The following is a 9,690-nucleotide window of genomic DNA, read 5'->3' as shown; positions in this document are numbered from 1 at the left end:
TATACCAGGAATAAATCCCACTTAATCATTGTGTATGATCTTTTTAACGTACTGCTGAATTTGGTTTGCTAATATTTCGTTGAGGATTTTTTCATCTGTGTTCATTAGTGATATTGACCTGTAGTTTTCTTTTTTTGTAATGTCTTTGTCTGGTTTTGGAATCAGGATAATGGTGGCTTCATAAAATGAGCTTGTGAGCCTCCTCTCTTCCTGGATTTTTTGGAATAGTTTGAGAAAAATAAGTGTTAATTCGTTTTCTGAATGTTTGGCAAAATTCACCTGTGTAGCCATCTGGTCCAGGACTTTTGTTTGTTGGTAGCTTGTTGATTACTGATTCAATTTCATTGGTAGCAATTGGTCTGTTCAGCTTTTCTATTTCTTCTTGATTTAGCCTTGGAAGATTGTATGTTTCTAGGAATTTATCCATTTCTTCCAGATTACCTAATTTGTTGGCATATGGTTGCTTGTAGTATTTTCTTAATTTTCTTTTTTTTTGTATTTCTCTGGTGTTGGTTGTCACTTTCCGTTTTTCATTTCTGATTTAGTTTAATTGGATCCTCTCTCTCTTTTTTCATGATGAGTCTGGTTAAAGGTTTGTAAATTTTGTTTATCTTTTCAAAACCCAGCTCTTGGTTTCATTGATCTTTGTATTCTTTTTGATCTCTATTTTATTTATTTCCACTCTGATCTTTATTATATCCTTCCTTGTACTCACTTTAGGCTTTTTTTGGTGTTCTTTTTCTAGTTCCCTTAGGTGAAAAGATAGACTGTTGATTTGAAATTTTTCTTGTGTCTTTAGATATGCATGCATTGCTATGATTTTCCCTCTTAGGATTGCTTTCACTGTGTCACATAGATTTTGAGTCATTGTGTTTTCATTTTTGTTTGTCTCAGATATCTTTTGGTTCCTTCCTTGATCTCATTGTTGACCCATTCATTATTTAGTAGCATTCAGTTTCCATGTGTTTGTGTGTTTTTTCCCCACTTTTTTCTTATAATTGATTTCTAGTTTCATATCACTGTAGTCAGAGAAGACGCTTGATATTATTTCAATCTTCTTAAATTTGTTGACACTTGTTTTGTGGATTACATGTGATCTATCTTGGAAAATGTTCCATGTGCACTTGAAAAGAATGTATATTCTGCTGTTTGGGGGTGAAATGCTCTAAAAATATTAATTAAATCCATCTGATCTAGTGTCATGTAAGGCCACTCTTTCCATGTTGATTTTCTGTTTGGAGGATCTGTCCACAGTTGTCAGTGGGGTGTTAAAGTCCCCCACTATGATTGTTTACTGTTGATCTCTGCTTTTATGTCTGTTAATATTTGTTTTATATATTTAGGTGCTCCTATGTTGGGTGCATAGATGTTTACTAGGGTTATGTCCTCTTGTTGGATTGATCCCTTTATTATTATTTAATGTCCTTCTTTGTCTCTTATTATAGTCTTCATTTTAAAGTATATTTTGTCCCATATAAGTATTGCTGCCCCAGTGTTTTCTCATTTCCATTTGCATTAAATATCTTTTCCTATCCCTTTACTTTCAGTTTCTTTGTATCTTTCGATCTGAGGTGGGTCTCTTGTAGACAGCATATGTATGGGTCTTGTTTTCTTATCCACTCAGCTACCCTATGTCTTTTGATTGGAGCATTGAATTCATTTACATTTAAAGTAATTATTGGTAGATACAGAGTTATTGCCGTTTTATTATTCATATTTTTGATCTTCATTAGTTTGTTTTCTCCTTTCTTGCTGCTTAAGTAAGTCCTTTTAACATTTCCTGCAATACTGGCATGGTCGTAATGAATTCCTTTAGCTTTTACTTTTTCTTTTCTTTTCTTTTGGTCTGGTAAGCTCTTTATCTCTCCTTCAATTTTAAATAGCCTTGCTGGGTAGAGTAGTCTTGGTTGTAGGCCCTTGTTTTTCATCACTTTGAATATTTCCTGCCACTCCCTTCTGTCCTGCAAAGTTTCTGTTGAGAAATCAGCTGATAGTCAATGGGAGCTCCCTTGTGAGTAACTATTTGTCTTTCTCTTGCTTCTTTTAGGATTCTCTCTTTGTCTTTACCCTTTGCCGTTGTAATTATAATGTGTCTGGTGAGGGCCTCTTTGGGTTCATCTTGTTTGGGACTCTCTGCACTTCCTAGGCTTGTATGTCTATTTCCTTCACCAGCTTAGGAAGGTCATTATTTCTTTGAATAGGTTCTCGATCCCTGGCTCCCTCTCTTCTCCTTTTGATATGCTTATGATGCAAATGTTGTTATGCTTGATGCTGTCTCACGGGTTCCTTAAATTATCTTCATTGTTTTTTATTTTTTTTTATTTTTGCTATTCTAATTAGGTGTTTTCTGCTTCCTTGTCTTCTAAATTACTGACTTGATCCTCTGCTTCATCTAATCTTCTGGTGATTCCTTGTAGTGTGTTATTTATTTCAGTTATTGTATTCTTTATTTCTGATTATTTTTTATAATTTCTATGTCCTTCTTTAAGCTTGCTATCTCTTTGTTGATATTCTCACTAAGTTCCTTAAGCATTTTTATAATTAGTGTTTTAAATTCTGTCTCTGGTAGGTTGGTTGCCTCTGTTTCATTTAGTTTTATTTCTGGAGCTTTCTCCTGTTCTTTTATTTGGGACATGGTTTTTTGTTTCCTCATTCTGCCTGCCCCTCTGTGTTTGCTTCTAGGTTTTAGGTAGATCTCCTATGCCTCTCAGACTTGGCTGAGTGGCCTTAGGTAGTATGTGTCCTGTACAGTCCAATTATGTAGTCTCCCTGATCTCCTGTGTGTGTGTGCTCCAGGAGTGTCCTTTGTAAGTTGTGTGTGTTCTGTTGTAGTTGAGCCTTGATTGCTTTTGGCACGTCAGTGGGTGGGATTGCTCCTGGGCTGACTGACTGTGAGGATTGGCCATGTCCACAATGTATGAGCTGTGGGGCTGACTCCTCAGAGGAGGCTTTACCACTGCGGGCTCTTGTGCCTGTTGAGACCCCCCCTTTGGGTGTGCCTCTTGTGGGGCTAACCAGGTAGTGCTCTGGTGTGGTCTGAAGCTGGCCTCTGGTGTGTTGTTTCTGGTGTCTCTTGGGCAGGTTTCCTGTGCAGGCCAATTTTAGCCTTGGCCTGTTACTGGCCTGTTGCTATCTGTAGGAACAACAAAATTATATGTGGTTGGTTGCTGCCTGTGCTGGACCTCGAGGAATGTGGGTTGGCCTCACTGTGAACCAAGGCTGGCTTCCACCAATAGTGGGCCTGAGGCAGCTTAGCAAAAGGCCCAGGCCCCCCTAGGCCTATTGCCACCAGCTAGCTGCTCATAAGACTCCAGACGTTGAAAGAGCCTCCTGAGGTGCACAGGCCAGGCTGGTTGACCCAGTGTTGAGAGTGTTGTGGGGACAGATTCCCAGAGAGCAGTTTTCAGGCCTCACGTGGAAAGGTGCTGGCCCGGGTAGTAGATGGCCTTCAGCTGTGACTAGTTGTCCATCAGCTGTTAATTGTTAGCCATTAGCCACTGATATAACTGCTGTGGCTGAGCTAGCAAGTGTGGATTGCAACTAGCAAGTGGGGGTTAGTTGGTTGGCAGAGAAGCAGACTGTGGATTGTGGATCCTGTGGCTCCTGCTTCCTGTGTCTCCAACCCAGCCGCCAGCGAGACTATAGTGGTATGACTCCCCTATCTATGGCTCCGTTGGTGTTCCTTTTTGGCCTCACCATGTCCTGCGTTCTTGTGTGGGGAGTGGGAGCTGAGACCCTGCATGACAAGTGCCCTCGGCAATGCAGCACTAGCTGGTGGAGTGGAGTTCAAGGAGTCATGAGATGTGACCGATGCTTTTTACAAAGTAGATGCAGATTCAGTTCTTATGCCAGTGCCTGGCCTGTGAACAATTTGCACAGCTCCCTGAGAACACTGCGGCCAGCCATTGCTTCCCTTGGAGCAGTGCCTGGCTTGTGAGGACTTTAAGCTACTTTCTTAGAACACTGCAGCCAGTCACTGCTTCAGGCTGGCAAATTCCTGAGAGCTGCCCCAGAGTGGCTGCGGCACAGTTTTTTGGGTCACTGTCCACCACTAAAATATCCTCAGGCTGTCGCTAATTGCCCATTGTTGTAAAAGGCCTCCGTGGCTTGTGGGGCAGGGATGGATATCCAAACAACCAGAGTGACCCTGGCAATGCAGCTGTCGGTGGGCGGGGTGGGCTTTCAGGGAGCTAAGGGGGGGTGTGGTCAATGGTGTCTACAAAGTCAATGCAGTCTCGGCTTCCATACCAGTGCTGGGCCCATGACCACCCTGCAAAACTGCCCCAAGCCACGACCTGTCTCAGGCGCACAGATTCCTGAGGGCTTCCCAAGAACTGCTGCAGTGCAGATCTTGGGTCACCGCCCACCCGCAAACGTTTCCTGGGCTGCTGCAGACCATCTGCCCACTTCAAACAGGCTTCCGAACCCTGTGCGGTGGGGCCAGGAAGCCAGCAGTCAGGAGTTTCTTGGGTGATGTAGCACCAGCTGTGCAGGAGGCGGGGACCCAGGGCATCACCAGCCTGGTGCACATGTGTGGGTTCCACCTGACCAATGCAGTCCCAGACTTGGCCCTTTGGGGGAGGGCTTAAGACTGGAAAGATGGCACCATCCTCTAGGTCACACATGTGTTAGGCTCCACACAGGGACCATGGCTCCTGTTCCTCCAGCTCCCCTGCCAAAGCCATACAACTCAGTCCTTCTCTGCATGTCCCTGGGCCTCCTGAGCTGCCTCCTCTCCACCAGAAACCAGGTGAGTGCCCACAGGTGAGCAAATTTGTGTGCCGGCTCTATAAGAAAGTGTCTGGGTTTCCAGCCGCCTTCTGCCCCACTGGGAAGGGCAGACAGAGTCCTCGCCGGTTTTCACTGCAAGGTGCCATGGAAAGGACCTCTTTCAGACCGGGCAGCCCCGGGGGGAGCTGGGGCCCCTCCCTCTTCAAGGGGACCTCTGCCACTGCCCAGGTGTCCCTCCCAGCTTTCAACCACTAACTGTGGGTTTAGGGTCAGCCTATTTTGCACCTCTGCCCCTCCTACCAGTCTCAATGTGGCCTCTTCTTTATGTCCTTAGTTACAGGGGTTCTGTTCAGCTGGTGAGATGATTCTTGAGGTTGATTGTTCTATAATGTATTTGTAAATTTGGTGGCCTACTGGGTGCAGTAGGCATAACGTTCACCTAATCTGCCATCTTGGACCTTCCTCCTCACATATTGCTTTTTCTCTTGCTTTTTCTTCCACAACACTGAATGCTGAAAAAAATTGCTCCTGTCAGAGAATGCCATCCATTTTAATTACTGTCAAAATATTTCTTATGTCTCCATAAAAGTAAACCTTGTCTCAAAGGAATGTGCTTTTCTGTTTGATTTTTGCTTGCAGAATATTATTATCTGATGTTATTTAACTTCTCATTTGCCTCTCTTTTTTCTTTTTTCTTTTTTGTAAGAACACTTCCCGGTCTCCATTCTGAGCCCAAAAGATTCATCTTTGAAATTATTATATTTAGTCTCTTTGCTTCCCCTCCTGGAAAACATTAGGCCGGTCACTGGCCTTTCATGGCTGAGTCAAAGTTTACTGCAAGCAATACTCATTTTCTTACAAAGCCAGGTTTAATCATTTGTTTAGTAGCCATTGGTGGGAAAGAGAATATTTGGGGTCATAGCATAGCAGTCAAGGACGTGTCCTGGAAAAGAAGGAGAAGGAGAAGAAACATGAGACTGTATCCTATGAATCAAATATAGAGATTAGAGAACTGTGGTATTTAGAGAACTGTGATTCTCTAAGTCATGTGATGAATATTTGCTGAAGAATTCTTTGACTAATTTATCACTGTCTCCTTGGACTCTCTCTAGTGTGGGGGAAATCTTCTCTCCATGCTTCTTGTAGACACTATCTAGGCCTCTTTCTCAGACCTTAGGATTTTGGAAAAAAGAAAGAAGTCTTTTCTACTTTCTTGTCTGCCATGAATCTCCCCTGAGGGAAGGAACCCAGAAAGCTCTGGCTTATATGAAGAGAAAGGAAAGTGGAAATACGTAGAGAAAAATCTAGTTTATCTTTATGTTGCTACAATAAAGTCCACTCAGCTGACACAGGTCAGATTAGATTTTATTCTCTGAAAGTTAACACCTGAGAATCATTGGCTGCTGTTCTTCCTATGGGTCCTAACTGGTTAAGATTCCAGATTAATTTAGCTATCTTTAACTGAGAAATATGAACATGTTAGGTTTAGAGTTTTGGCTCTCTGTCTCTAAAGCGAGAGGGATCTGAAATTCCCTTTTTAAGAACTCATCTGAGTTTACACGAGAGGGAGATTTATAAACGCCAAACATGAGAAGAAAACAGAAAAGCAGAGTGGTAAACCAAGGGTGAACATTGTGGCTTTCCAAAGTTTGGTGGAAGGACAAGGAAGGGAGGGGCAGGGATAGGTTTTTGGCCTCAGTATACAGGGGTGTAAATTTTACTCCTGTTTAGGGACCTGAGATCAGGCTTTGAGCTCTATCAAGGTGAGGATTTGGACTGAGACACCATATAAAGCTGAGATATAGTGAAAAAGTGTATTAGGAAAAAACTCTGCTCGAGGGCACAGGGAGACAATGTAAAAGGAGATGGAAGGCACATTTCTCTGTCTTGGCATGGATTCTGTGTGTAAAACAAATAAACAATCAAAACAATCAAACAAATAAAAATTCTCATAAGAATTAACAACTATAGGTTGTCTTTACTTGGCTTTAGGTTTAGAATTTACTCTGCCTGACTGATCTGGGACTCTTCAAGCTACAGAATTAAGATAAAAATTATTCCCGGCTAGTAGAAATCCATGGGTATCTAGCAGAATCAAACATAAATCTTCTCCAAAAGAACACAACCTCAGGCAGGCTGCAGACATTTCCTACTGACAAAGCCCTGACCAAGAAAAGCTCAAGATTTAAACTTGCAGAACACACCAAGACTCAAACCACAGTAAGTGAAATAAGCCAATGCAACACAGTAGGTTAGGCCCTCAAGAAGTACAGATATTAGAACTATCAGTAGAACTGTAAGATATGTATACCTAAATCATTAAAGGCATGCATGAAGGAATAAAAAACATTTCAAATAATGAGACACTATCAAAAAAAGACCAGTTATGTTTGAAATAGAAATAAACAGAACTAGCAATGAAAAATTAGTTCTTAAAATTAAACATCCAACACACTGGTGAACCAGCATATTAGACATAACAGGGGAGAGAATCAGTAAACAGGATGATTACTCTGAAGACATCCTTTAAAATTCAGTGGGGCTGAAACTATGAGAGAAAGGTATAAAAATATGGATATACAATGAGATGGTCTAGCTTACATCTAATAGGACATGCAAAAGCAGAGAAGAAAGAAAATGAAGGAGAAGAAATTGTCAAAGAGCTAATAGCTAAGTCTTTTCCAGATGATGAAAGACATCAATCTTCAATTTCTAGAAACACAATAAATCCCAAGTAAGATGCATAAAAATAAGTTCACTCCTGGGCACATTGTAGTGAAATTACAGAGTATCTTCAAGATCTTTAAAGAGAAAAAAGTTAACAGAGAAAAAAATTGAAAGCAACAATTGATAAGATTACCTTCGATGGAAAGATAATCAAATAGACAACACTTTTAATCAGTTTTGAAAATTCTTAGCCATTATGTCTCCAAATCGAACTTCTTCCCTATTTTCTTTCACTTCTCCCTTTAGTCTGCTATGTCTCTTATTCTTTCTTCTGTGTTTTTCTACCTTTTGGTTTTTCTGTACCTCTTTCTAAATAATTTCTTCTGACCTACCTTCCAGTTGACCAAGTCTCTTCTCAAGTATGTATAATCTGGTATGAACGGCATCTATTGAATTCTTAATTTCAGTTATTCAATTTTATAGATATAGCTTATTTCATAGTCATATCTCCTGTGTCACTTGTACATAATTTCCAGTCCTACATTAATTTTTTCTGCTTTTAAGCTCCTTAAATATAGTAAGCATAATGATTTAAAAATTCTTTCCTGGTAATTCTAAACTCTAAAGCTGCAAGATCTAATAATGTAGTCATTAGTCACATCTGTTTGTTGAGCACTTGAAATATGGCTCGTCTGAACTGTGATGTACTGGCAGTATAAAATGCACTTCACATTTTGAAGATTTAATGTAAAAATGTCAAATATCTCATTATTAATTTTTATATTGGTTACATGTTGAAATTATAATTTAGGTTAAATATGTGAGTTAAAATATGCTGAGTTAAATGAAAATATTTTAAAAATTAGTTTCACTTGTTTCTTTTTACTTTTTAAATGTGGGTGCTAGAAAATTTTAAATTATGTGTGTGGCTCCCATTGTGACTTGCATTACAGTTCTGTTAGAGCACTGATCTAGAGCTTCTGTTTTCTGTTTGTATTGTATGTTGCTGCTGGTTCTCATTCTTGTTTTATTTCCGCATGTGGTTGGTTGTCTTTGTGTGCTGGGCATTGTAGTTTTCAAATTGCTGTTGAAAGAATTAGAAGTCTAAGATGGTATTTTCTTCCTATAGAAATGATTTTCAGGCACTTGGTAACTATCAATCTAGAATCCCTTCATTACATTTCAGGAATGGAGATATGTCTGGCCATGCAGATGCTTTGAAGCTGGACTGCAGTCTGCTTGAGGACTGGTTTGCCTGTAGTTCACCTTTACTCCTAGGGTCCAGACCCTCAGGATTCCTACTCAAAGAGCAGGGAGTTTTTCAGGGCTCCCTCCCTTGGTAGGACCTAGATTTCAGTATTTGTTAGCTTTTGCCCCATGAAACTACCCAAAGCCTTCGTAAGTCATCAGAAGAGCTATGCTCCTTCTATGATTCAGGAGCTGTTGATTCAATTACCACACCACAACCACCACAAAGAGGAAAGCACAATGTAAGGGTGAAAACTCCCATAATCAGAAGCCACAGCTGCGACTGATGAACCCAGAACCAAACTGTGCCCATTACTATCTGCACAAATGAATGCCATGTGCCATCTCAGCAACATCTCAGAGCTCGTAATCAGAGCCTAGGAGCTCTGCTAATGCTGCTGCAGAAAAACCAAATGTCTCCACAACTGAGCTTGCCAACAGAACCAGGAGCCTGGCCTCTGCTCCGATTCTGCCACATTTGATTGGCAGAATCTAAATCTCATTTAGGACAGTGGTTGTGAAGGAGTCTGGGAAATGTAGTTTTTAGTTTCCATGTCTCTGTAATATAGGAAGATACACCAGAAAGAAGATGGAATGGATGTTAGTCACCCCTTTTCCCCATCTACCCCAGGTACATAAAATTACGATGCTATTTATTGTTATTTGTATTGTTTAATGAGTTTAATGAGTTGTTGTAAGACAAACATCCATGTACCCACCATCCAGGTTAAGAAACAGAATTTTATTAGCCACCCCAGCAGCTCTCCCAGTATCCCATGCCAACATAACCTCCTGACTTTCCCAAAATAATCACTTTCTTATGTTTGTACCCAAGTACAAATACTCTTAGACACTATAGTTTAAAGTTGCCCATTGAAAAACAAAAAAGCCCCCAAACTATGTGTTTTCCAAATCTGTTACAATCCACAGTGTTCCCCCTTATTGCTTCTCTCTCCTTTTTTTTACCGTTATAAAAGCTGATGTTATTTATTTAAAGTTTCATTAAGATATGCAAAATAATACTATATTTTCCTTATTGGTACA

Source organism: Rhinolophus hipposideros (genome assembly GCF_964194185.1).
Source record: "Rhinolophus hipposideros genome assembly, chromosome: 3".
In the NCBI taxonomy this organism is placed as follows: Eukaryota; Metazoa; Chordata; class Mammalia; order Chiroptera; family Rhinolophidae; genus Rhinolophus; species Rhinolophus hipposideros.
This window is presented reverse-complemented; position numbering follows the sequence as displayed.